The 27,269-nt window shown below is 40.8% G+C and overlaps 1 pseudogene across 1 annotated transcript in view; it reads right to left on the minus strand.

The window, feature by feature from the left end:
* Window positions 1–27,269, minus strand: part of LOC114274247 (protein DOWNY MILDEW RESISTANCE 6-like) — a 44,116-nt pseudogene that overhangs the window by 14,562 nt on the left and 2,285 nt on the right. The window contains exon 3 of the transcript XR_014350493.1: window positions 13,746–13,809. The product of XR_014350493.1 is annotated as a protein DOWNY MILDEW RESISTANCE 6-like (transcript). The remainder of the gene's footprint in view (window positions 1–13,745; window positions 13,810–27,269) is intronic.

Consider the following 27,269-nt stretch of genomic DNA (forward strand, 5'->3'; position numbering starts at 1 on the left):
AAAACATACAGGGCATGGAAAGTAAAATACGAAAACATAGAGAGCAAGATGATTAGATTTTCTTACCAGAAAAGAGAGAAAGGAGACTGGAGTCGGAAACGGTGGCAGCAAGAGCACAAGCTTGAGTATGGAAGTAGAGGCACAAAAAGAAGATGAAGACAGAGAGAGAAGGTAGATGCAGGTAAATGATTCAGAAGAGTAAAAAGGTTGTTTTGTGAAAGAAGGGAGAGAAAAAGGCGGCAAAAAGAAGCGGGAACAGTACAAAAATTCTGAAGGGCGGCATGACAGTTGGTCACAGCTTATCAGAGTTTGCCACGTGTCACTGGAATGGGAAGCGTTACAGTCGCTGTGATTGAAGAGACGTTTTGACCGGACATAGTGATACCCGAGGTAAACTTAGTTCGGCTGGAAAGGCTAAAAGGGTTTTTTAGCTCGGCTGAAAAAGCGTAACAAACTCTAGCTCGGCCAGAAGGCTGGTAATCCCAATCATGTTGCACAGATGGAATTAAGGGGCAATTGAGAGGGTAATTTTTGGGAAAATTGGGCCGAGCTTCGAGTTGGGTTTTGAGGCCCAAAACGCAGAGGACTAGGTAAAAAGGCCGTACTGAATACTCCGGCCTAGAGGGCAAGGTTACTCCGGCCTTGGGGAGACAAAGTTACTTCGGCCCAAGGAGGTGAGTTTATTCCGGCTCAAGAAGAGATAGTTGCTTCGGCCCAAGGAAGAGTAATTCTACTCCGGTCCAGAGACAACTCGGAGTAGGGTCTTAGAGTTAGTCCGGTCGCAGTATGTTCTGGGAAGACCGGCTTCGGAGTTAGTCCGGTCATGACATACTCTGGCTAGGTCAGTCAGAACTTGCTACTTGGAAGTTTGATCTAAACGCACCAAGGTTGAACAAGGGCAGCCGAAGTAATGAGTTAGTAGAGAAGACCGAGCTAAGGATAGTTCGGCCTTCTATATGGCTCAGCATAGCCAGTGTTATTTCGGTCATGTGGTAGTTCGGCCATGGAGAAAACCATCCCACTTGGTTTAAGCAGTGGGGGAGGGTGTAAAAGGATAAGCATTATCCTTAGGAGTATGAATCCTAGGAGGACTCTGCATGGAGAAATACAAGTCCTACCAGGATTGTGCCACGGGAAACTTATAAAAGCCTACAAGCATCACCTTGGAGGAGGTAATTGAACACAATCTTTCTGAGAACTTAGAGCTTTGTCTATTTGTCAAGTTTTCTGACTTAGGCATCGGAGCGGTTTCCGGCACACACCCGCCGGCTAGCTCACGTTTGTGTTTTCAGGGGACAAAGCGACGTCGTACGGAGAAGCGTGGACTTGGTCAACAGGATTATACGAGGAGAATTATTTCCTCCCCGTACAATTGGCGCCGTCTGTGGGAAGAACAGACAAGAACAAAAACCTCTTGACTAAGCTTCTCCTTTTCTCATTCAATGGCACACATTGAAGACTTGCCGCAGTCCGCCGTCGACGGACTAACTCCAGAAGGGGGCGCAAGGCGTGAAGGATTACCTGCTGTCCCTCCCATGGCGGACTTGGAGCCCCAACAACATAATTCCAGGAGGAGTGGCAGGGGAAGGCGGAATGGCAGCCCTCGTCACTCTCAAAGTCCCGACAGGCAAAGGAGGAGGATTGATCCTCAAGCCCTGGAAGATCGCGTAAAGGAACAGGATGAACTAATTCGAAGGATGGCGGCGGACATGGAGGCTTTAAAACGCCAGATGAAGACTAAAGATGTGGCGACAGGAGAGGGGCGCAAGCATAAGACGCCCCCTCGCCACTCAGAGAATCGTAGTAGGAATACTACGCCCTCCCAAGGAGAGAGCAGAAGCCTCAGGACAGGCGACACTCACTCCTTATCTTCAAGAACTCGTCACTCCAGGTCTGAGAGGACGAGATCCGAAAGATCATACACTGAAGGAAGCACGTATTGGCCTTCACATTCACACCAAACCAGATCCAGACAAACCGAGCTACCCAGGTCATCCGACTTACGAACTGTGCTAGAAGAAAAAGCACGATGCAAGGAGGATGCCAGGGCAAGAGATCCACACCGAGTTTCGGCCTTACAACGGTTGGCTCCTCGGACGCATGGAAGCGTCGAGGTTGGAATGCCAATACCGCGACCGGCCTACGAACCAGCAGACAAGGCATTAGCAAGACTACAGACTTCGCCGTTTGTCCCAGCGATCGAAAACGCACCCCTACCATCAGGCTTCCTTCAGCCGAAGTTCAATACATATGAAGGGAAGACGGATCCGTATTCTCACCTAAGCCACTTTCGCCAAGTCATGGCTGTGTACAGGCGAAACGAGGCCCTAATGTGCATACTCTTCCCATCAAGTCTGGGCGACTTAGGCTTGACTTGGTTCGAAAAGCTCCCAGAGGGCAGCATAGCCTCCTGGGCCCAATTGGCAGAAGCGTTCGTAACAAGGTTTCAGACAAATACTAAGACACCGGTGGAGATAGACCAGTTACTCTCCATCGACATGGGTGAAAAAGAGACCCTCAGATCTTACAACAGTCGCTACTGGGAGACATTCAACCAGATTGGAGACTGCCCCACCAATCTGGCCATTGCGCAATATAAAAGAGGCCTACCAGTAGGGAATCGACTACGAGACTCGATCACCATGACACCACCCCTCACCATGGAGGCCCTGATGGAAAGAGTGCATCAGCACATCAGGGTAGAAGAGGATGGCGTGCGTGCTAAAGCAAAATCAAGTACGACCGCGGCACCAGAAAAGAAAACCCCTGCCAAGGTCAACACGGTTGACCGAAATAACAAGAACGGACGTGGCAGACGTGATAACGGAGAAGACCCAGACAAAAGATGGTTGAGAATCCGCACTGCCATAACAACGGTGTTCAAAAAACCAATATATCGGATTCTGAGCGAAATCAAAGATGAGCCTTTTGTCAAGTGGCCAGCCAAGCTTGGGGAAGCTCAGAAGAATTACGACGACAGATCACGGTGCACCTTCCACAAAGAAAAGGGGCACCGAACTGAGAATTGCACGCCACTAAGACAGCATTTAGAAGAATTGGTGGCAGCAGGCCACTTGGACGAATACATTGAAGGGGGAGCGCAACCGGCCCCCCAAGATCATAATGACCAACCCAACAGAATGCCAAACGATGCACCACCACAAGGCATTATCAATGTAATTCATGGAGTTTTTGAACCTGAGCGCGTATGCGAGCTTAGAGGTTCGATCAAGAAGGCTGAGCACTTTAGGGAAGTATTAAGTGCCCAACCCGCCATCAAGAAGGGGAGGACAGAGGCAACAAACGTCATGTCCTTTTCGGATAAGGACTTGGAACGAATTTACTGCCCCCATAATGATGCCCTGGTTGTCACTCTCCGAGTCAAGGATTTTGACGTCAAGCGGATTCTGATTGACCAGGGTAGTTCACGTGAGATCATGTATTACGACACATTTAAACAACTAAAGCTGCAAGATAAAGACTTGGCACCCGCAGTTTCTCCCCTGATTGGATTCAACTCCATGCCAGAGTGGCCTGTCGGCAAAATAATCCTTCCAGTCAGAGCGGGAAGTGTATCAAAACAGGTGGAGTTCTGGGTATTGAAGGTCCCCTCCACCTACAACATCATCCTGGGCAGAACATGGCTGCATGCCATGCGTTCGGTAGCGTCATCATACCATCAGGTAATGCGGTTCCCCAATGACACCGGTATAATTGAAGAAGTCTATGGCGATCAGATCATGTCAAAACAGTGCTTCGCCACAGCGAATGGAAGCCGAGCTGCCAAAGGATACGTTCATTCGGTGGAAGAGCCAGAAAGTAATGAACTATTCGCTGACGTCGGCAAAGAGGTTGATCAAAAAGCAGTGGAAGACTTGGTGGAGGTAAAAATAGATGAGAAGAACCCGGATAAGTTCTTCTTGCTTGGATCATCGTTGTCTAGCGCTGAGAGATTAGAGGTCATGGAATTCTTGACCTCCAATATCGAAGTGTTTGCCTGGACACCTTACGACATGCCAGGCATTGATCCAAACTTCATCAGTCACCAACTCAATGTCCACCCATCCGCCAGACCAGTCATTCAACGCACACGCAGATCGGCACTCCACCACGCCGAAATAGTGGCAGAAGAGGTAGGCAACCTGCTGGAAGCAGGAGCGATAAGGGAAGTGCACTACCCAAGATGGATCTCCAACACCGTCGTAGTGCCAAAAAAGAATGGTAAATGGCGTGTCTGCGTCGACTACAAAACGGTCAACAAGGCGTGCCCAAAAGATAGCTTCCCTCTACCAAGGATAGATGAACTGGTGGACCTAACGGCAGGGCATAACCGTCTCAGCTTCCTGGATGCATACAGAGGCTACCACCAGATCGCCATGCATGAACCAGACCAGGAGGTCACATCCTTCACAACACCAAGGGGGTTATACTGCTACAAGGTCATGCCCTTTGGCCTAAAGAACGCAGGGGCGACATTCCAAAGGATGGTCACCAAGATGTTTGAACCATTGTTAGGCAGAACAATGGAGGCTTACATCGACGACATGGTGGTCAAAAGCAAGGATAAGAATGACCATCTGAAAGATTTGGGCGAGATGTTCCAGATCCTGAAGAAACACAAGTTGCGCCTCAACGCATCCAAATGCGCATTCGGAGTTGGATCTGGCAAATTCTTGGGCTTCCTGGTGACCAACCGAGGTATAGAAGCAGACCCCTCTCAGATCAAAGCAATCCAGGAGTTGGAGAGACCAAACTCAGTCAAAGAAGTGCAGCATCTCACTGGTATGGCGGCTGCGCTAAACCGGTTCATAAGCAGGTCGTCAGACAGACTACGACCATTCTTCCAAGCTTTAAAAGCCAAGTTTGAGTGGGATGAAGAATGCGACCGAGCTCTGGAAAGCTTGAAGGAGTACATGTATTCCCCACCACTACTTGTAACTCCAGTTCCTGGTGAAGAACTCTTTTTATACCTGGCAGTTTCTCAGCACGCAGTTAGCGCAGTGTTGGTTCGTGCAGAAGGAATACAACACCTGCCCATCTTTTATGTAAGCAAGACATTGTTGGGAGCCGAAACAAGGTACTTGCCCTTAGAGAAGCTAGCATTAGCGTTAATGATGGCATCCAGAAAGTTGGCGCATTACTTTCACGCCCACACCATAGTCGTCCTCACAGCCTTTCCATTAAAAGCTCTGTTTGAAAGGGCGAACTTCAGTGGGCGAATTTTGAAATGGGCAGTAGAGTTGGGACAATTCGACATCAAGTTCCAACCCAAGACCGCAATAAAAGCTCAATCTTTGGCAGACTTCGTCGCAGAGTTTACTCCTGGAAGTCATCATATCTGCCCAGTCGACCTGACTGACTTAACCGAACTAGGGACGGAAGTTGACGCCGGAATAGCGCAACCCCTAGTGGAAGGTAGTCCATCAAGCACAAAGGCAGACCATACTAAGGACAATAAGGAGGAGCCAAACAAAGGCTCACCAGCAGTTCAAACAGAGGACGAAGGGCAGACAGCCAACCTGGACTTTGAAGAAAACACCCTTCTTGACCTCACGACATCATCTGATCCTTCCACTTGCTGGAAACTATTCGTTGGAGAGATGTGGAAGCTCTTTGTGGATGGAGCATCCAACCGACATGGTGCAGGGCTTGGCGTAGTCCTCATCTCTCCAGACGGCCTGGTTATAGAGCAAGCAATCAACCTTGGCTTCCCAGCATCCAACAACGAAGCAGAGTATGAGGCGCTTCTCGCAGGACTCAAGTCGGCACACTTCATGAAAGCAACCGAACTAATGGTGTACAGTGACTCACTGCTGGTGGTAAACCAAATTTCTGGCGAATACGAAGCAAAGGATGACAGAATGGCCAAGTACCAAGAGCTAGTCAGAACGGAGATCAAGAAGTTTGATGTGGTAAGGATAGAACAAATTGGCAGGGAGGAAAACAGCCAAGCGGACGAGCTAGCAGGCCTTGCCTCAATGGCAGATACATCAATCCCTCATCCATTACTCGTCGACTTCTTACCAAAACCAAGCATAGAAGACCCCGAAGCAGAAGAAGTGTATTGCGCAGAATTAGGGCCCTCTTGGATGGATCCCATCATCCTGTTCCTAAAAGACGGCATCCTACCAGAAGAGAAAAAAGAAGCCAACAGAATAAGGGCGAAGTCGCAGCGGTTTTGGCTATCTCCATCTTTGGCATTATATAAGAAGTCATTCTCTGGGCCTTACCTCAAGTGCGTTCATCCCAGCAAAGTAGAAGCATTCCTGTTCGAAATACATGAAGGGGTATGTGGAAGTCACCAAGGGGGAAGGTCGCTCGCTTACAGGGCTATTTCACAAGGATATTGGTGGCCATATATGCAAGCAGACTCAGAGAAATATGTGAAGAAGTGTGAAAAATGCCAGAAATTCGCGCACCAAATACATCAACCAGCAAGAGAACTCCTACCTTTAACTAGCCCATGGCCTTTCGCAATGTGGGGCTTAGACATAGTAGGACCACTTCCAACAGCACCCGGAGGCAGAAAATTCTTTCTCGCAGCAACAGACTACTTCACAAAATGGGTGGAAGCAGAAGCATTGGCATCAATCAAAGAAAAAGATGTGAAGAAGTTCGTTTGGCAAAATATTATCACTCGGTTTGGCATACCAAAAGCACTGATCTCAGACAATGGAACTCAGTTCGACGGCAGAATCTTCAGAAGCTTTTGTGAAGAATACAAGATAGAGTTCTACAATTCCACACCGGCGTATCCTCAAGCAAATGGGCAGGCTGAAGCATCAAATAAAGTCGTCTTGGATGGACTAAAGAAAAGGCTAGAGAAAGCAAAAGGCAAGTGGGCGGATGAACTTCCTCATGTTTTATGGGCTTACCGCACCACACCTCGGCGATCAACTGGAGAAACACCATTTTCCTTAGCCTATGGCATGGAAGCAGTGATCCCACTAGAAGTTGGCCTTCCCACAATTCGAAGCGAAAATTTTGATCCAGACTTAAATGGAGAAGCCATAGCCTTAGAACTCAACCTTGCAGAAGAAAGAAGAGAAAGAGCGTTGGTCCACATCGCCGCATACCAACGAGAGTTAATCAAGAAATACAGCAAAAAGGTTCATCCAAGACAATTCAAAATTGGCGATTGGGTATTGCGCAAAGTAATGGGAAACACCTTGGTCCCAGGAGACGGCAAGTTAGGCCCAAATTGGGAAGGTCCTTATAAGGTGGTTGGGTTAGCCGGCAAAGGGGCATACCACCTAGAAGACAAGGATGGCAAGGCAATCCCTAGGCCATGGAATACGGCCAATCTCAAGATATTTTACCTTTAGCTTTTCTCTTTCAAACATTATGTAATTCTCTCTTCCTTCAATAAAATGAGATTCTTTTTAGCACAGATTACTCTTTGTACAAGTTAGCTTTCAAGACTTAAGTATATTACAAGCATTCCATTCTAAGTTAGCCAGAAAAACAAACTTAGAGGTTGGCTGGATTAAACCAACACCCTTCCTAAGCCCAGAATAAGGATCCAGGCTGCAGGACATTTGGTCGGAATAACCAAATACTAGAAGTTAGCTGGAAAAACTAACTTCAATAGTTGGCTGGAATAAACCAACTCTTGTTACTCTTCAGCCGAAGTAAGTGTAAGGCTGAAGAGTGGTTGGCTGGAATAAACCAACTCTTGTTACTCTTCAGCCGAAGTAAGTGTAAGGCTGAAGAATGGTTGGCTGGAATAAACCAACACTTGTTACTCTTCAGCCGAAGTAAGTGCAAGGCTGAAGAGTGGTTGGCTGGAATAAACCAACACTTGTTACTCTTCAGCCGAAGTAAGTGCAAGGCTGAAGAGTGGTTGGCTGGAATAAACCAACTCTTGTTACTCTTCAGCCGAAGTAAATGCAAGGCTGAAGAGTGGTTGGCTGGAATAAACCAACACTTGTTACTCTTCAGCCGAAGTAAGTGCAAGGCTGAAGAGTGGTTGGCTGGAATAAACCAACACTTGTTACTCTTCAGCCGAAGTAAGTGTAAGGCTGAAGAGTGGTTGGCTGGAATAAACCAACACTTGTTACTCTTCAGCCGAAGTAAGTGCAAGGCTGAAGAGTGGTTGGCTGGAATAAACCAACACTTGTTACTCTTCAGCCGAAGTAAGTGCAAGGCTGAAGAGTGGTTGGCTGGAATAAACCAACTCTTGTTACTCTTCAGCCGAAGTAAATGCAAGGCTGAAGAGTGGTTGGCTGGAATAAACCAACACTTGTTACTCTTCAGCCGAAGTAAGTGCAAGGCTGAAGAGTGGTTGGCTGGAATAAACCAACACTTGTTACTCTTCAGCCGAAGTAAGTGCAAGGCTGAAGAGTGGTTGGCTAGAATAAACCAACTCTTGTTACTCTTCAGCCGAAGTAAGTGCAAGGCTGAAGAGTGGTTGGCTGGAATAAACCAACACTTGTTATTCTTCAGCCGAAGTAAGTGTAAGGCTGAAGAGTGGTTGGCTGGAATAAACCAACACTTGTTACTTTTCAGCCGAAGTAAGTGTAAGGCTGAAGGGTGGTTGGCTGGAATAAACCAACTCTTGTTACTCTTCAGCCGAAGTGAGTGTAAGGCTGAAGAGTGGTTGGCTGGAGTAAACCAACACTTAATACTCCTCAGCCGAAGTAATTATGTCGGCTAAGGAGTGGTTGGCTGGTAAGTATAGTTTAACCAACCAAAAACCGAAATAACACTTGGAGTAATAGAAGACATTACAAATGCAAGCATACACACAATAACCAGAATAAGAGAAGTAAAATTTTCATTCGAAAGAGAAGTCATTACAAGGGGGCTTAGTTCGGTTACAAAGAAAAGAGTACAAAATTAAGAGAAAAGTTCATCTATTTCGGCGTCGAAGGCAGCATCGGCGTCAACCCGAAGACCGGTTTCGGGCGCAACAACATTTTTAGAAGGAAGAATGGGTTCGGCTGGAGCCACGGTTTCACTTGGTTGATCAAGAGTTAGATCTTCCACCATGGGCTCCGACCGAACTACCTGATCTGCATTCACAGCCGAAGTATCCTCAGGGGCAGAGTCTTCATCAGAGTCTTCATCATCTGAGCCCTCAAGGAACTGCTGTTGCATGGCCGTGGCATATTCCATCAGGGAGTTCGGTATAAAATAGGCTGGAGGGTTGAAAACTTCGGTCTGAGGATCATGACCGAGATTCTCAACGGCTCCCCTCCAGCCGCACTTAAAGAAAAGCTCCTTGGCAGCATGGCATTGTTGGGCGTAAGCATCCTCTGCCCTCTTGTAACCTTGTTTCTCAGCCTCCTTCGCCTTCTCCTTCATTTCGGCGTCTTTCTTTCTTTCGAGCTTTAACAACTCGCGCAAGTACTTGTCCTTCAGAACTATGGCAGTCTTTTGTTTTTCAGCCTCGGCCGAGCTAACCATTCCGGTCAGTCGGCCGACCTCACCTCGGAGTTCGGCCAGTTCCTTTCTAGCTTCTTCTAGTTCGGCCGATTTTGCCTCTGCCTCGGCCGCCGCTTGCCTTGTCACTTTCCTCAGCTCCAGTACTCTCCTGTGGGTGATTTGGTTCTTTTGAATGGCCTGACAAAGAAACTTCCTTTTAGCCGAAGAAAAAGTTGAAAAAAAAAAGAGGAAAAAATAGAAATTCGACCGAAGTTACTAACCAGAATCATCGATTTAGTCGCAGACCGAATGGACTTCAGCTCGGTGGTTAATTGTTTTTGGTGATGCTCCATGTCTCTGGGCAGACACACGCTCTTGGCCAGGTTGATGGCCAACAGGTGGTCCTTCTCAGCAACGACCGAGTCTGTGTCTAGAATGTCTCGGTCGTTGAAGGTTAATTTCGGTGCCCAGCAGCCGATGGTTCGGTCGGAAGACTCCGGAAGGGGGCTCGGTGGTAAGCTCGGCTGAATAGGAGTTTCTTCATCAATCAAAACTCGTTCGGGTTCGGAAGTTCGGGCACGTTTGGTTCGGCGGGAAGAGGATGGCTGTTGGGAAGGAAGGGCGACAACAGCAGGCTGCGGTTGGCTGGGAGGCGCCACTTCGGGCCTAGCTGTTTCGGTAAGAAGGGCCCTGACTCTGCTCCTTTTCGCCATCTCTTCTTCTGCGGTTAGAGGGACAAGTCTTATCTCGGGCAAAGTTGGGTCCGGCTCCGGTGCCTCTTCAAGAAGGAAGTCAGTCACCCTTGCTTTTCGGCGACCGCTGTAGCGATAGGTCGGCTCAAAATTTAGAAGCTTGGCCCAATCTCTTTCTTTAATCCGAAATGCGGCTCGCAAGACTCCGAGGTTGGGATAGCTATATAAGGAATGGAGATGGGCGAAATCTGCAAAAAAGAGAGAAGTGTTAGTTCGGCTAATAGACTAAACAACCGAGATAACACACAAAGCAGAAGACCGAAGTAAAATTACCAGGCTCTCCCATTTTCCAATTTATAGGTCGGCCAGGAATTTGAGCTTGAAAATCCTCAAAGTTCCCAGAGACCCAAAAGAAATCATCATCGTTAAGATCTTTGTCCGGAGTGTGCTTGATTATCTTCTCTCGGCGGCGGCGAATTCTAAGGTAGTAGACCCACCCAGCATTCTTTGAGCCGATAGAGTATTGATGAAAGATCTCGGCTAGACCAAGATTCAGTCCGGTTTTGTGGTTTAATGCGGCTATCCCCATTATAATACGGTATGTATTGGTGGATAGTTGGGTGGGACATAACCTAGTCTGTCTAAGAAATTCGCAGATTAGCGGTTGGACAGGAAACCGTAGTCCGGTTTCTATTATGGATTGAAGGGTAAAGGGCACGAAGCCTTCATTGTTCCAGGGGGTAGCATCTTTTTCGGCCAACGCCAGATGGACATCATCAGGAATCTGGTAATCTTGCCTAAATTCGGCCAGGCCACCAGGGGTTTCGACTAAATATCTATACTTACCCATTTATTGTATAAATTATGAATAAATTATTTCGGTACAAAAACTAGGCTCAGTAGCTCGGTTGAGCACACGCAGGAGTGCCTGGGCAACCTAAGTCTGCAAAGTAGAAAACAAAGGGGTTAAGCACAGATCGTTGGACCGCGCTACAAATTATAAGCAAGATATACAAATCCTACTTCGGTTTAGTGGGCTGGTTCTACCTCGGCTCATCAGAAGGTTTCTTAGCTCGATTTTGAGCAGTTTAGACCGGTTTAACGTCTGGGGGCAGCTTTCTGAGTTCGGTCTAAAAAACTAAGAAAGCTGGTTTAGTCCCAAGGCCTAAATCGGTTGCGGTGTGAGGAGAGTTACTCCGACTGAGCCCCTAGGGGCGGCTTTCTGAGTTCGGTTTCAGAACTAAGAAAACCGGCTTGGCCCCAAGGTCTTACCTCGGTTGGAGACCGAAGTACCTAGTTCGGTATGTGCAAGCTTGTTCGGTAATCTTATCTTGGCTAGAGTGGTTCAGGATAAACTACTGACATTCCTACAAGTTCTAGCTCGGTTATTGACTACAGAAATCTACATATTAGGGGCAAACAGAATCCTAGTTCGGTCGCAATGTGATTTTGGATCTAAGGCTTGTTTTTCCACATAACAGTTCATACACATACAAGTTCTACTGGTTTCTTCATAGAAAGTACAAAAGCAGAGCAGATAAATGGAGAAAGATGTTTGCAAAAAACATACAGGGCATGGAAAGTAAAATACGAAAACATAGAGAGCAAGATGATTAGATTTTCTTACCAGAAAAGAGAGAAAGGAGACTGGAGTCGGAAACGGTGGCAGCAAGAGCACAAGCTTGAGTATGGAAGTAGAGGCACAAAAAGAAGATGAAGACAGAGAGAGAAGGTAGATGCAGGTAAATGATTCAGAAGAGTAAAAAGGTTGTTTTGTGAAAGAAGGGAGAGAAAAAGGCGGCAAAAAGAAGCGGGAACAGTACAAAAATTCTGAAGGGCGGCATGACAGTTGGTCACAGCTTATCAGAGTTTGCCACGTGTCACTGGAATGGGAAGCGTTACAGTCGCTGTGATTGAAGAGACGTTTTGACCGGACATAGTGATACCCGAGGTAAACTTAGTTCGGCTGGAAAGGCTAAAAGGGTTTTTTAGCTCGGCTGAAAAAGCGTAACAAACTCTAGCTCGGCCAGAAGGCTGGTAATCCCAATCATGTTGCACAGATGGAATTAAGGGGCAATTGAGAGGGTAATTTTTGGGAAAATTGGGCCGAGCTTCGAGTTGGGTTTTGAGGCCCAAAACGCAGAGGACTAGGTAAAAAGGCCGTACTGAATACTCCGGCCTAGAGGGCAAGGTTACTCCGGCCTTGGGGAGACAAAGTTACTTCGGCCCAAGGAGGTGAGTTTATTCCGGCTCAAGAAGAGATAGTTGCTTCGGCCCAAGGAAGAGTAATTCTACTCCGGTCCAGAGACAACTCGGAGTAGGGTCTTAGAGTTAGTCCGGTCGCAGTATGTTCTGGGAAGACCGGCTTCGGAGTTAGTCCGGTCATGACATACTCTGGCTAGGTCAGTCAGAACTTGCTACTTGGAAGTTTGATCTAAACGCACCAAGGTTGAACAAGGGCAGCCGAAGTAATGAGTTAGTAGAGAAGACCGAGCTAAGGATAGTTCGGCCTTCTATATGGCTCAGCATAGCCAGTGTTATTTCGGTCATGTGGTAGTTCGGCCATGGAGAAAACCATCCCACTTGGTTTAAGCAGTGGGGGAGGGTGTAAAAGGATAAGCATTATCCTTAGGAGTATGAATCCTAGGAGGACTCTGCATGGAGAAATACAAGTCCTACCAGGATTGTGCCACGGGAAACTTATAAAAGCCTACAAGCATCACCTTGGAGGAGGTAATTGAACACAATCTTTCTGAGAACTTAGAGCTTTGTCTATTTGTCAAGTTTTATGACTTAGGCATCGGAGCGGTTTCCGGCACACACCCGCCGGCTAGCTCACGTTTGTGTTTTCAGGGGACAAAGCGACGTCGTACGGAGAAGCGTGGACTTGGTCAACAGGATTATACGAGGAGAATTATTTCCTCCCCGTACACTATCTAATATTCATGTGTTAATCATTTGATTTACCCTGTATGTTAGTTATACTTCATTGTTATTTTGCTTGATCATTTATTGCTAAGTTAATCATTGTGCTTGTTAATAATTTGTTGTACTAGTAGTTAATTTTATTGATGTATTATTAATTTTAATTTGTAGAAACCTAATTCACCCCCCTCTTAGGTTGGTTTTTGGGTAACAATATTGAACATTTATCTAATGCCTATATCTTAATTAAATTTCATACACTGTGTTAGTATATCTCTACTGAGCTTTGGCTTACCTTACTTGGGAAACTATTTTCAGGTACAGGTGACATGCCGCCTCCAAGCACATAGCTAGAGAGGTTTAGGGGTTGAAGGCTCCATTTTACATATTTTGTTTTGTGTTTAATGTAAATTCAAGCCGATAGCTTTATATGTATAGAGTTAGGACTCTTCTTTTGTTGAAACCGAATGATAACTTAGAAAGATGTAAACCCGTAGGGCACTTATTTTTGTTGTTAACAATTTAGAGTTACATGCTATAGTTTCAAAATGAACATTGATGAAAGTATAATGCATGTAATATCTTTTGTAATATGAACTTTGATGAATGAAAATATAACATTTCTATTATGTCTATAGATTATATGAATAATTGATTTATATCATATTTTAAGGGCGTTACAGTGGGTAATGATTAGAGTCATCAACTAAACTTGGATCTGCCCTTCCTTGAAGTATCCCAATTCAAACCCAACCCTTCAACAATTAGCTCCAAAAGCCTCAGACTAGGCTTCCTCACCTCAACTACATAACTTCCAACCACCTCCCTACCCAAAAAAAAAATAATAATAATAATAATAACAATAATTAAATTAAATCTAAATTTGTTGCGATTGGTGCTCGCAATCACATCTTGAATATTTCTAATTTAGGATGGTAAAAGTTCGGCACTTTCATAATTTTTTAAGAATTTTTGCAAATGTTTCTTGTGCCCATCATGAATATACTACTTTGGGATGATAAAAGATCAACATTTCCATAAATTTTTCAGAATTTTTGCTTAATATTTTTTATTACCAAGCTAACTAGACCAATTTGCTGCGCGCGCACACAAAAAAAAAACCCTAAATATGATCACATCATGAATAGGCATTTGGGATGGTAAAAGATTTTTTAGAATTTTTGCATAAAGGTTCTTGTTATTATGATAACTAGATCAATTTGCACACAAAAAAACACCAATAAATACAGTAAATTTCGTGATTAATGCTCTGATCACATCATAAATATACTATTTTGGGATGGTAAAAGGTCAGCGCTTCCAAAAAAATTTCAAAAATATTACTAGGATTATTAGACCTATTTGCACTTGTAAAGATAAAATGTTTATTTGTAAAAAAATAATAAATAAATACCTGTACCGAGCTGGATTAGTGGGCCAATCTGCCACATGAACATCCAGAGAATGACAACGCTGCCTCAAACCATCTCTCCATAAATGCACCTTCTCATCTTCTTTGGATCCTTGGAGTATAAAGCCCTCTTTTGGATATTTTGGGTCATATCAGCTCTTTATTTTTTTATACGTTTTTTCAAAAATAAAAATAAAAAAAAGTCAAAAAAAACTAACTTTTAACCAACTTTCCATAACAATCCAAACTCTCCTCCTCCTCTGTAGGCAACTCAAAGAACTCCTTAGCCACTCACATCACATCCTGCATCAGCTCCTCCGGGATCCCATTATTTATCAACTGCATTTGTTCTTTGTTTTTTAAAACATCAGTATATGTTGACAATCAAGATAATGATAATATTAATAATTCAATTGAATTGAACAGGGAGAATTTGAGATATACATACCTGAAAGAATCTGAATTCTTGGCAGGCATTGAGAATTTGGTGAACTAGTTCTGTTTGCTTGTGATGACTGAGTTTTTGAAGATCAATGACTTGGATTGTGTTGCATAGAGGAGCAACAACTAGCTCTCCTGGTCTGATTTCGACTAGTAATATATAAGATTCTGGAACTGATTGAATGTTGATTTGGTTGAAATTAGCTTATTCATTTTTTTTTTCCTCTTGTAGATTGCTCAGTAATGTATTGCCTTTGTATGAGAATTTGAAGTCTGGCCTTTATAATAACTACTTGATAATACATATTTAAAAAAAAAGAAAAAACTATTTGAGGTCCAAGTAAAAACAAGACCTTGGAACACAAGGATCAGTGGAATCTGATTCCCAAATTTTGACCTCACCTGAGCCTACAACGACATTGGTTATATTTAGAAAGGAATATGGTTGGAAGTTTTAATTGAACACCCCTAATTCATTCTAATGATATGAAATGGATTTCACTTCTTACTCTTCATCCTTAATCTCTCTATCTCTCTTTATTCTCTCTTTCACTTCATTAGAAGTTAAAATAGGAGTTATATATTAAAAAATACATAGCACCACTCATTTAGGAGGAGGATCATGCTGTTTGAGCCGGTGGGGCCATCATGGGCTCTATTTTGAAGATTTAAATAGTTCATTTTATCAGATATTTTGTGTATTTTATTTACACAAAAAATTAGGTCAATCGTATAATTGTAACTTGTTCAATTTATTACATTTTTAACCAAAAAATGTATGATTTATTTTTAAAAACACAATTTTTTTAAGTTAAAAACACGATAAATTGAATAAATTATAATTATCAGATCAATCTAATCTTTTGTGTAGATGAAATATACAAAGTTCCTGATAAAATTAGCAATTTAAATCATCAAAAAAAAAAATGGCCACGTGGTCCAAAATTTCAAATTTGTTTGTTCAAAAGTTTAGGCGATGAAACATTTTGTCCAAAAGGATAAACTCAAACAAAATGACCAAAATACCATTCCTTATATATATATATATATATATATATCATATATACATCCAAACCTAACAAATCACACTCATCTCTCTCTCTTCCCTCTACTCTCTCTCTCTCAGTCGCCTCCCACAGCGACGCAGTCACCATCGCCTCCTCGTCCGCGCCACTGTCGTAATGCCTGAGTCACCAAACTTCAATACTCCGACGTCTGTTTCCTCCGCCACGGCAGATCTGAACAGACGTTGTCGATGCCTCTTCAAATAAACCATAAAGCCTTTGTCGCCTCTCTCTCTCTCTCTCTTTCTCTCACTCTCTCCATCATCATCAATTACGACTTCAAACAGATCTCTCAAATATAGAAATGGAGTCGTCTCATCATTAGTGAGCCTTCAAAAGACAGCAACGAGGATGATGATTGTGGTTTTGAGATCAAAATCTCTCTCTCTCTCTCTCTTTCTCTCATACACACACACACACACACACATAGATCTCACACCTTACGTCGTCCTCCTCCGTCGTCCATCGCCGCCGACCACACCGCATAATCTCTTTCCTCAGATATCTCTCTCTCTCTCTGTGATACACATTCAGATCTCAAATCTGTCGATGATACACAAGTATTTAGCTTTGAAGGTTCTTCAAATGTATGTGTATGTATGCCTTTGTCTATCTGTCTGTGTCACGCCCCAAGCTCCGTGACAACGCCGCACACTCATTTAAGTGAGCATGCAAGGCTAAGAGTCTAACACATAACCAACAATGTAAAATACTCCAATTAAATCCTTGATTATCATAATGCTAAAATCCATAAAACTGATTATTGTTATCATATGAAATTATCCACCAAGTCCACTAATAAAATCCATTAACAAAACAATTAATCCAAGTACTTAAATCATAGTCCTACTCTCGGCACTCCCATATGTAAAAAAAATCCCGCGCAGCTCTACTCTTCAGAATCTGAAAAAAAAAAAAAAAAAAAAAGGTAAGCTAGATAGCCCAATAAATAACCAACCATCACTGCCAGCTGGATCAAGTATTAAAAAAATAAATAAATAAACCGATAACCAATAAATATAAATTTTTCTACAGTTCAATAAATGAACAAGTATTTGAAAGATGGTTTCATAGCTAAAAATAAACAACGTATAATGCATTTTAAATGAAAAGCCAACAAGATAATTCAAAGTAATTCATTGTTCAAATCGATGGTTCGATATTCAGATGGTTCAATGATTTGATTCACAAAACCCAAGTCTTAATGACTACGGTCACTTAGCCCATGACAAGGCCCAGAACCACACATAGGCAGGTGGTAAAGCCCCAAAAGAAACTAGTTTCTGTGCCAATAAATAACCCCCATTGGCTAGGGTCCAAATCGTAGTCAGACTAGAGCGATATTCAAAATTCAAACAATAAACAAATTTTAAATAAAACATTCGATATTTTCAGAATAAACGTTTAGTACAATTTTCAGAATAGTTCCACAAAATATTCAAATAATTTTAATAATAGTATTCGATGCTGTTTTATACTTGACGCATATTTTATTTTAAGAGAACAGGAAGACTATAAATAAATACTTATAATTTTAAACGATTCAATAGGAATAAAAAAATATACCAACAGTGATAGAGGGTTACTTACCTCAAACAGCTAAAATAATATTTCCCAAGCTAATCTCAAATTACCAAGATCCACCTCAATCTCACGAACCTAATAAAATATTATACCACATAAACAATTATTATTTGCACCCATCCTTCTCTTCTTGTAGCAACCATAGAATAAATTAAACCAATTGTTTATTAGGGACCTCCACAATTTAGCATCAAAACAAAGCCATTACGGCTTCGGAATTCTCAACCTATATTATTCTATTGTTGTTCATATACATGTATAAATTTGTAATTGCTTGTAGCCAAACTTGTATCCCACAAACACACCACCATTAAACTTAACCTATCACATATTAATCTCAAAATATGAACCACCCAACCGGGATGCAAAATACACTCTAAAATTGAGCAAAAATCGAGACCCCCGACATAGACTACATCAATATATTTATTTAATCATAAATGCCCATAAATTCATCTATTGATATATTAACACCAAAATCATAGATAAGAATACAATAAAATAAATCTTACCTAAGTGATGAATAAAGAAAAATCGCCACTCTATAAATCCTCTTTCTTCACTTTGGTTTGTTTGTTTGTTTGTTTGTTTGTTTGTTTGTTTTTTTTTTCCTTCCACTTTTCAAACCCTGCGCAGCCTTTCTCCCAAGCCCTCTGTTTTTTTTTTTTTTTTTATCTTCTCCCAGACAAAGCCACGGCATGATGGCTACTTAACCTAATATTCTTTTCTTTTCCAAAATTACAAAATTACCCACCTATGTTATTGAAATAATAATGCCATCTCATAATTAAATCCTTGATATTACTAAGTGACCCATATAAATTAATGTAATACCAATCTATCCAAAAATAATAATGTTCAAAACTTGGGTTTTACATCCTTCCCTCATTAAAAGAAATTTCGTCCTCGAAATTTGACATACCTGAAGTTTCAAAAAGTTGTGGATACTTTTGTTTCATTTCATCATCGAGTTCCCAAGTTGCTTCTCTTTCTGAGTGATTACTCCATTGAACCTTAACATAGTGGATGACTCGACGCCTCAAAACATGTTCCTTCCTATCAACAATTCATACAGGATGTTCCTCATATGTCAAATCCTCCTTAAACTGCAATGGTGCATGATCAATCACATGACTAGGACCCGGTATATACTTCCTTAACATTGAGACATGAAAAACATTATGAACTCCAACTAGTGAAGGTGGTAGGGCAAGTCTGTAAGCTACCTCATCAATTCGATCTAAAACCTTAAATGGCCCAACAAATCTAGTACTCAATTTACCACGAACACCAAACCTCATTACTCTTTTCATAGGAGACGCCTTAAGGAATACATGGTCTCCAACCCCAAACACCAAATCACGTCTCCTGTTCTCTGCATAACTTTTCTGTCTACTCTGTGCCATGCAAAGTCGCTCTCTAATAAGGTTGATCTTGCCCATTGTTTGTTGCACAATCTCAGGCCCTAACAACTTCCTTTCACCCACATCATCCCAACAAATAGGTGATCTACACTTTCGTCTATATAAAGCCTCATATGGTGCCATCTGAATACTCGCATGATAACTGTTATTATAAGATAATTCCACTAAGACCAAATGCTCATCCCAAGAACCTCCAAGATCGATAACACAAGCCCTCAACATGTCTTCCAAGGTTTGAATAGTTCTCTCTGACTGTCCATCAGTTTGAGGATGAAAGGCAGTGCTAAAATTCAAACTAGTGCCCAAAGCTGTATGCAAACTCCTCCAAAACATAGATACAAATCTGCTATCTCTATCAGACACAATGGTCACCGGAATACCATGCAACTTCACAATCTCCTTAATATACAATTTTGCAAACTTCTCTAAGGAGAACCCTACCTTAAAAGCTAGAAAGTGAGCGGATTTGGTCAATCGATCAATGATAACCCAAATAGCATTGTTACCACCTTGGGTCCTAGGCAACCCTGTCAAAAAATCCATGGTAATATGTTCCCACTTCCACTCGGGAATAGGAAGAGGTTGTAACTTACCTGCAGGTCTCTGATATTCAACTTTCACTTGTTGACATACCAAACATTGAGCAACATACTGAGCAATTTTCCTCTTTATATTATTCCACCAAAAGTTCCTCTTCAAGTCTTTATACATTTTAGTGCTCCCTGGATGTACAGTATATCCTGAACTGTGAGCTTCTCTCAGGATTTCTCTCTTGAGCTCTAAATCATTAGGCACACACAACCTCTCTCCAAATCTCAAGGTTCCATCTTTATGCATACAAAATTCCATTTGTAGCCCTATTTCCATTTCAGCCTTAAGTTTTTGCAACTAAGGATCTCTTCCCTGAGCATCTTTAATTCTATCAATCAATGTGGGTTGAACTCTAAGGTTTGCTAACTGCACTCCATGGCTATGCCATCTAATCTCAATATTTAACCTCTGTAAGTCCTCCAAGATATTCTTTTGGTCAGTGATTAAGGTAGCCAAATTACTCAGGGTCTTTCTACTCAAGGCATCCGCCACTGCATTGGCTTTTTCTGGATGATAATTGATAGTCAAATCATAGTCCTTTAATAGCTCCAACCATCGCATTTGCCTCATATTCAATTCTTTTTGAGTGAAAATATACTTCAAACTTTTATGATTAGTGAATATCTCACATTTCACCCCATACAAGTAGTGCCTCCAAATTTTCAATGCAAACAGCACAGCAGCCAACTCCAAATCATGCATAGGATAATTTTGCTCATATGGATTCAACTGCCTAGACGCATATGCCACTACCTTATCATTCTGCATCAGGACACAACCCAAGCCCATCTTCGATGCACCACTATAGATGGTAAAACGTTCATCTCCGAACGAAACTACAAGTACTGGAGCAGACACCAATCGACTCTTTAGATCCTGGAAACTCTTCTCACAATCATCAGACCATTCAAATTTAACCCCTTTTTGTGTTAAATGAGTCAAAGGCATAGAAATTTGAGAAAATCCCTCAACAAACCTTCTATAATACTGCTAAACCCAAGAAGCTACGAATTTCAATGACACTAGTAGGCCTATTCCACTCTACCACCGCCTCCACTTTCTTGGGGTCAACAGACACCCCATCTCTAGATATCACATGACCCAAAAATGATACACTCTCTAGCCAAAATTCACACTTCTTTAATTTAGCAAATAATTTCTTCTCCTTTAATATCTGCAACACTATTCTCAGATGTTCTTCGTGCTGCTCTTTACTCTTCGAGTACACAAGAATGTTATCAATAAAAACTACTACAAACTGATCTAAGAAGGGTTTAAATACTCTGTTCATTAAATCCATAAAAGCTGCAGGCGCATTGGTCAACCCAAACGGCATCACTAAAAATTCATAATACCCATACCTAGTTCGGAAGGTTGTCTTAGGTATATCTTCCGCCTTAACCTTCAACTGATGATAGCCAGAACGAAGGTCAATCTTAGAAAAAACTTGTGCTCCTTGCAACTGATCAAATAGGTCATATATCCTAGGCAAAGGATATTTATTTCGGATTGTCACCTTGTTCAACTCTTGATAATCAATGCAAAGGCGAAAACTACCATCCTTCTTTTTCACAAATAAAACGGGCGCACCCCAAGGAGAAACACTAGGCCTAATAAAGCCCTTATCTAGTAACTCTTGTAACTGTTCCTTCAACTCTTTCAACTCTGCTGGGGCCATCCGATACGGAGCCTTGGAGATAGGACCCGTGCTGGGTATCAATTCAATAGCAAACTCAATCTCTCTATCTAGTGGCAACCCCGGTAACTCTTCAGGAAAAACATCGGGAAATTCCTTCACAACTAGAATATCCTCTAACTTTAATTCAGTCTCACGGGTATCTCTCACAGAAGCTAAATAACCCTCGCAACCATTCCTTAACAACCGTCTAGCTTGCAAAGCTGAGATTACCAGAAGAGGAGTGTTAACTCCACTACCCACAAAACAAAATTCTGGTTGATTAGGAATCTGAAATACTACCCTTTTGCCTCGACAATTAGCAGAAGCATAATTGGTTGCCAACCAATCCATTCCAAGAATTATGTCAAAGTCCCGCATATCTAAAACAGTTAAGTCTACAAGCAATTTCCTGTCATCTATACTAACCACACGAGATTTGCAAATTAAGTCAGCAACCATAACCCCTCTTATCGGGGTTTCAACACATAAGTCGATCTCTCTAGAGACACATTTCCATCCATGTTTCTTAACAAATCCCATAGACACAAATGAATTTGTAGCGCCAGATTCAAATAACACATGTGCATAAACAGAAGACACTAAAACAATACCTGACACCACTGTGTTGGAAGCTGAACACCTTGTTGTGTGAGTGCGTACACTCGACCCTGAGTCTTTGGCTTATGACCTCCATTTTTCTTTTGACTTCCTGAAAACCCTTTGTCTGTTGATGCTCCTTTATTTGTCCATGTTTTTTGTTCAATCTCATGCCCCTTCCGGTTAGGGCAATCAGCTATCCTGTGCCCCTGTTGTCCGCAAGAGAAACAAGCCCCAGTATTCCAATGACACTCACTATCCCGATGGAATCCATTACACCTAGTGCACTGTACCCGATCGTTCTGCTTGTCAACACTACCACCTCCAGTTCGACTTCCCCAACTCCCAACCGAAGAAGTGTTTTGTCTCTTAGCATTGCCCTTCGAACTGTTAGTTTGGAAGTTGGAAGAACTATGCCTCTTCTTATAATTCTCTTCTTTCTCTTCTTGGGCTCTATTGAGGCCACTCGCAACCAACAAAGCCTTATTCAACACTACTCCAAAAGTAGGTAACTCGAAAGGAACCACCTGTTGCATAATGTTCGTTCTTAGCCCACCTTCGAACTTTCGTGCTCTGCTATCCTCGTCTGCTTCAAATGCTGATGCAAATTTAGACAACTTCGTAAACTCGGCTTCATATTCTACAACCGTGTTATTCCCTTGCTCTAACTTCAAAAATTCCCTCTGTTTTTGTAGACAAACACTCCTAGGGAAGTATTTCTCATTGAATGCATTCTTAAACCTTTCCCATGTATAGGGGTTAGCATCATGCTCATGTATGCGCTTCTCCATCTGCCACCAATCGTTAGTTATCCCTTGTAACATAAACGTAGCATAGGTCACCTTCTGATCATCCGTACACTCAAAAACAGGAAACAACTTTTCCATTTCTGTCAACCATTTTTCAGCCTCCAAAGGGTCTGTGGCTCCGTCAAATGCTAAGGCTATCTTCTTAAACTCAGTAATGTTACAATGTGGCCTCGATTGTGGCCCAACACCTGGCTGCATCCGTTGTTGTTGCTCTATAAGTCTAGTCAAGTTATTCCCTATGGTGGTTTGTTGTTGCACCACCCCGGCCAAAGTCTCAAGCACTTGAACCATTCCAACTGGATTGGGGATTGCAGCTTGTTCTTGTTGTCCCAACTCTTGCCCTTGATTCCCTCCGACTGCTTGAGAACCACTACCATTATTAGTCACATTCCCTCGCCGATTGCTATTACCAGTCCGTCGATTCGTTTGACCCTGGCGTGTATTCCTAGCCATATTTGCCAATGTCTCCTCATGTTCTATTGCAACCTAAATGCGTCGATAATAAAATCTCATCTTATTCTATTCTCAAGTCCCTATAACATGTAAATAAAAATAACATTATATCAAATTATAAGCGTTCCCAATCCTACATCTACCCAATCTCACCATTATTCTATACCAGCCTTTAAAATTACAACCTGGCTCTGATACCACAAAATTGTCACGCCCCAAGCTCCGTGACAACGCCGCACACTCATTTAAGTGAGCATGCAAGGCTAAGAGTCTAACACATAACCAACAATGTAAAATACTCCAATTAAATCCTTAATTATCATAATGCTAAAATCCATAAAATTGATTATTGTTATCATATGAAATTATCCACCAAGTCCACTAATAAAATCCATTAACAAAACAATTAATCCAAGTACTTAAATCATAGTCCTACTCTCGGCACTCCCATATGTAAAAAAAATCCCGCGCAGCTCTACTCTTCAGAATCTGGGGAAAAAAAAAAAGAAAAAAAAAGGGTAAGCTAGATAGCCCAGTAAATAACCAACCATCACTACCAGCTAGATCAAGTATTAAAAAAATAAATAAATAAACCGATAACCAATAAATATAAATTTTTCTACAGTTCAATAAATGAACAAGTATTTGAAAGATGGTTTCATAGCTAAAAATAAACAATGTATAATGCATTTTAAATGAAAAGCCAACAAGATAATTCAAAGTAATTCATTGTTCAAATCGATGGTTCGATATTCAGATGGTTCAATGATTTGATTCACAAAACCCAAGTCTTAATGACTACGGTCACTTAGCCCGTGACAAAGCCCAGAACCACACATAGGCCGGTGGTAAAGCCCCAAAAGAAACTAGTTTCTGTGCCAATAAATAACCCCCATTGGCTAGGGTCCAAATCGTAGTCAGACTAGAGTGATGTTCAAAATTCAAACAATAAACAAATTTTAAATAAAACATTCGATATTTTCAGAATAAACGTTTAGTACAATTTTCAGAATAGTTCCACAAAATATTCAAATAATTTTCATAATAGTATTCGATGTTGTTTTATACTTGACCCATATTTTATTTTAAGAGAACAGGAAGACTATAAATAAATACTTATAATTTTAAACGATTCAATAGGAATAAAAAATGTACCAACAGTGATAGAGGGTTACTTACCTCAAACAGCTAAAATAATATTTCCCAAGCTAATCTCAAATTACCAAGATCCACCTCAATCTCACGAACCTAATAAAATATTATACCACATAAACAATTATTATTTGCACCCATCCTTCTCTTCTTGTAGCAACCATAGAATAAATTAATCCAATTGTTTATTAGGGACCCCCACAATTTAGCATCAAAACAAAGCCATCACGGCTTCGGAATTCTCAACCTATATTATTCTATTGTTGTTCATATACATGTATAAATTTGTGATTGCTTGTAGCCAAACTTGTATCCCACAAACACACCACCATTAAACTTAACCTATCACATATTAATCTCAAAATATGAACCACCCAACCGGGATGCAAAATACACTCTAAAATTGAGCAAAAATCGAGACCCCCGACATAGACTACATCAATATATTTATTTAATCATAAATGCCCATAAATTCATCTATTGATATATTAACACCAAAATCATAGATAAGAATACAATAAAATAAATTTTACCTAAGTGATGAATAAAGAAAAGTCGCCACTCTATAAATCCTCCTTCTTCACTTTGGTTTGTTTGTTTGTTTGTTTGTTTTTTTTTTTTTTTTTTTTTTCCTTCCACTTTTCAAACCCTGCGCAGCCTTCCTCCCAAGCCCTCTGTTTTTTTTTTTTTTTTTATCTTCTCCCAGACAAAGCCACGGCATGATGGCTACTTAACCTAATATTCTTTTCTTTTCCAAAATTACAAAATTACCCACCTATGTTATTGAAATAATAATGCCATCTCATAATTAAATCCTTGATATTACTAAGTGACCCATATAAATTAATGTAATACCAATCTATCCAAAAATAATAATGTTCAAAACTTGGGTTTTACAGTCTGTCTCTCTCACTTTCTCCCAATATTTTTTTTTTTTTTGGAAAAGGTTCTTCAAATGTATGATATGTGTATGTTTGTGTATGTCTCTATCTCTGTCTCCATATTTTTTTTTAGTAATTGATCTGTTGTGTATGTGTATGTAGTTATAGTTATTTTGGTTGTTGATGTTGATGTTGATGTTGATGAAAATAAAATAGAACACACCATTTTTTCTTATTCTTGTGTGTTGAACATATGGTATAGAGAGAGATTTGAACAAATAAAATAATAATAATTTTTTAACAGATAGGTTTGGTTTGGCTTGGTATTGCAATAGATAACTCTCTCATCTCTCTCTAGCAATTGCAACAGATAGATACAAAACTTCAACAGATAGGAAAGATTTTATCATCAGATAGTGTTGGTTTGATACAAAGGAACAAAATTTGAACTAAAAAGATTTAAAAAAATAAAAATGAACAGATAGGGAGAATATACATTACCACTACCACTACCATCACAATATAAAAATTAAAACATACATTTTTGTTTTTTTGCTAAATTGAAATATACAATTTGAAAATAATAAATAATAAATTTAATTTTATACATATCAAACAACTTATTTTTACAATTAAATTTTTATCAAACAACTTTTAAACTTAAAAAATTTAACATTCAAATTTCAATACTTAATTTTTAATTATTAACTTTGTCAAACACCACCTAAGAGAGGGTCCGATAGTAACAAGAAACGTTTCTTGTCTAAAACAATGAAATACAACACAAAATGAAACATAAACATTCACAGACTCCTTGTTCCATCATTCATCTCTCTTAAAAGACTTCAAGCACTATAATGAACATTTTTTTTTTAATTCAAACTATAATGAACATTTAAGAATATTTAATCGGTTGCTTAATTGCGAGAATTACAAGAATGAATGGAATCAGATATTAAACTAGCCATCCAAGAAATCAATCAAAATTGAAAAATTGCCTATAAGTCAATGTAGACAGTTAGACTGGAAGTAATTATTTCACACTACAACATAGAGAATAATTTTAAAAGGCAATTAACACTAACGTTGCCAACCCAATTAAAAAGCGGGAACTGAGCCAAGGCAACGAATAGCAAGAGGAAATAACGCCTGCTCAAGTCATTAGTCCTAACCTCCGCGAGAAGAACTCTCTTCATCGTCTTTACCAAGTAGATTCCCATACACAAGCATGTCCACTCTGGCACCTAATCAACAATTCCCGATTACATTAAGCCACGTGGGACTTTCATAGTTTATAGAAAGCAACATAATTTGAGACGCCATTTAAAAACCATTTGTTGTAACAAAAACCAATTTATAAAATAAAAGAAGAAAAAAAGCTACTCATGTTGCCTCTAAAAATACCTTCAGATGGCTCAACAAATTACAGCCATAGCAATTCAGCTATGAAGTATGGGAAATTTAAAAAGATGTCGTATATCGGATATTTATAGAGTATAGGTACGTATATCGATATGACGGTACATGTACCAGATACGCCAAATATATGCCAAATACAGCAAATACATTTAGGTACGACACCGGTACATCGTGAGTACAACACCGATACAGCGAAGTTTTTTTTTTTTGCCGCGGCTAAAATTTGTTGCAACCTTTTATATTTTTCTTTAAATTTTAAAAATATCAAATAATTTATTTCCAACACTTTTTACCCATGAGTTATAATTTTGCTCTCTTTTACATCATGTTTTAGACAATAAAAAAAAAAAAAAATTTATATAATTTTTTAGACAAACTAATTTTTTTTAATTTAGATATTAAATCTTTGATTTGTATATTGAATGTTTAACTATAATTTATATATATATATATATAAAGAATTTGTCATACCCATACCTTACTTTTTAAAAAATTTGTCATATCGACGTATCCGTATCATACCCATATCCGTACCTGTCCGTAATAGCAATTCAGTTTCCTAGCTTTTCACCCAGATGAGGAGCACTCTCTTTTGACCTTTCATACATTGCGATATACAAAAATTTCGTAGCCTTTCACTATATGACAAGCATGCCCTTTTGGCCTTTCATATAGCATTGTGGAACACCACAATCGGGAGTCACCCCAGAGCAAACTCATTGCAAATTACAGAATGGGCATGACGTAGGAGACTAAACAATAAAGTAAAGCTTAATTGGATG

This window comes from Camellia sinensis, chromosome 14 (assembly GCF_055761805.1).
Source record: "Camellia sinensis isolate YWXY chromosome 14, ASM5576180v1, whole genome shotgun sequence".
Classification (NCBI taxonomy): domain Eukaryota; kingdom Viridiplantae; phylum Streptophyta; class Magnoliopsida; order Ericales; family Theaceae; genus Camellia; species Camellia sinensis.